The following is a 2,615-nucleotide window of genomic DNA, read 5'->3' as shown; positions in this document are numbered from 1 at the left end:
AAACTTTACCCTGTCCCACGCCCAGTCCTTCCTTCAAGAGCAGGAAAAAAGCGGAAGCAGAAGATTTGGAGGAAGGCTGGTTCTCTTGCTCCTACAGCTCAACTCCGCCCTGTTGTACGGAGGGAAGACCACATGGAGCATGGGATCTCGCTGGCAAACATGAACAATGCGGGAAGGAGAGAAACTGCCCTAGAAGTTGCAGAGACACACCCAGAGCTCAAGTGCTACCTCCAAGTGTAGGTAGGAGCCTTCCTGCACTGCTGTCTTGAGGGTGTGTGTGTGTGTGTGTGTGTGTGTGTTTTGAATGCCTGACTTAGCCAAGGGAGGTGAGTGGGGCCAAAGTCCAGCTCCTATATCCACTTCCTCTGCTGTGGGACTTGATTTGGGGCTACATCTGCCAGAAGGAAAGGTTTCTTTCTTTCTTTGTGCAAAAGCATCATTTATTCATCAATCTATGTACCCAGGGGACTGCATCTGATAGGAGTACCTTTTCCTAATTTGCACAGATGCCCAATGGGCTAGTGATGGCCTGCATTTGTCTTGTTCATGGCTGACTCCCTAGTACTCAGCGCTATGCCCAGCGTATAGCAGGTGCTCAATAAATGAGTTAAAGGTACATTGAGAGGGCGGGCCCAAGTGCATATACAGAGGCATACACAACACACACAGAGGCACATACAACACACACACAGATACGCAAACAGGATCCACACAGAAGCAGGAACAGAGAAGAATAGTTGCAGGCAGAGAGGAGCTAAGGAGGGAAGGAAGCATGGACAGAGCTCAACTATTCAGAGAAGGAAGGGAGAGCGTTCAGGGAGTGGGGACATAGGGACAGCAGGAAGAAAGGCACAGAGGAGGCCCTGAACCCAAAGAGCAGGGAAAATTCCTCATGTATGTGTCATGCTTTATAGTTTTCAAGCCACTTTCCCTTCTCACTTTACATTTGAGGGAATGAGGCTCAGAGGGGAAGGGCCAAGTTCAAAGTCACATGGCTAGGAAGTAGCAGTCTCTCTTGTTTATGCCCAGAAAAAGGGGACAATTATGCCACAGAAGCTTATGTGTGCCACAGGCGTGGAGGACTTTGAGCACCAGGCTAAGATATTTGTGTTGAGAAATGGCGCGTGTGTGTGGCTTTAGAGCGCTGTGGACATCCACTCACAGTCCATAACCGACACAATCATTGTGTCTGCAGATGCCTAGAGACTAAGTGCCCCATTTCTATTTAACAGATACAATAAATTATGGATCATTTTATAAAAAGCAGACACTCCATGACATGGACATCTACACATACACAGATCCATCCAACCCCATGCAGTGGGACACGTGTAGAAAGATGCCCAGAGAAACACGCTGTTGAATAGACCCTTCCCAGCCATCAGAGAGCTGTCCTCTTGCACGCTATAGCACAGAGACCCTCGTTCACAAACACGGAGGCCAACAGAAGACTGCACACAGCATAGCCCTTTGGTTTGGGTATGCTGTGGAACGGGATAACTGTTTGTCCTTCTGGCTCATGTTTTGTCACAGAGGGTTCCCTGGGAAGTTTACTCCAGTGGCCAGTAAGCCGGGTCCTTGGCCCTGAGCTCCCTTAGGTGAGTCTGAGCCCTTTGCATCAGTGTGCCTCAAATAATTCCCTGGGCCGAACTTCAGCTTCTGCTGTGCCAAGTCCTTGCCTGTCTTGGTATCCTCTGAGCCTCTGAGCACTGCTAAGGTCAGTGACAGTCTCTCCATGGGCAGGGGCGGAAGACAAGCGCTGGCCTGATCATGGTCAAGCAGTGAGCCGGTAGGCTTTTATCCCCATGCTCAAATCCGGAAGGCAAGGCATTTCTCCCAGGGGACCTGGCCAGACCCTCTGCTCTCCTATCTCCCAGACCCTCCCTGACAAGCCTTGTGAAAATGCTGCAAGGACATAGGGGTGACATCTGGGGTAGGCAGTGGGTTCCCAGGGGGAAGAAGCCAGACACAGGGACCACTGCGGGAGCTCAGAGGAGCAGGAAGAGGCAGCTCAGACACCCTCCCTCGACCCCTTACCTCCTGCCTGCCTATTTCTCTGTCCCTAGAGAAGCCCTAGGGCTTACATGCTTAGGACTGGAGGGGACTGTGGAGACCAGCTCCCTCAGGCCTCAGCCCTCTGGGTGTCCCGTAGGGCAAAAGGCTGATTAGCGCTTTCATGCATATTGTAATTTGCGTAAGTCCAGTGGTGAGCTGGATGTTGGCTATACTACAGTAAGTGAGACTGAAGTTAGATATGAAGAAGGACTTTCTGTCTCTGAAGCTAAAATGCAATAGTCTATGGGTCTGATCATAGCAGCAGCTAGGATTCTGAAATGAATTAGGACAGACCAGCCAGGGAGTGAGGCCTGTGGGGTGGGTCATCTAGTTCTCTGGCTCTCAAAACCTACTGATAGAAATGGTAACAAGGAGCATTTGCACACCTACGTTTACTGACTGCCATCAACTACCATTCATTTTTGTCAATTAAATCTGGGGAGAAGAATGGTATAATGGGTCAAGAGTGAGCCTAGAGTGGCTGCCTACAGTCAAATACTAATTCCATCCTGTTCTGTTTGGCTTGGGGCCATCTTTTAACTGCTCTGAGCCCCAATTTT

This window comes from Furipterus horrens, unplaced genomic scaffold, assembly GCF_987537825.1.
Source record: "Furipterus horrens unplaced genomic scaffold, mFurHor1.1.pri manual_scaffold_6, whole genome shotgun sequence".
Classification (NCBI taxonomy): domain Eukaryota; kingdom Metazoa; phylum Chordata; class Mammalia; order Chiroptera; family Furipteridae; genus Furipterus; species Furipterus horrens.
This window is presented reverse-complemented; position numbering follows the sequence as displayed.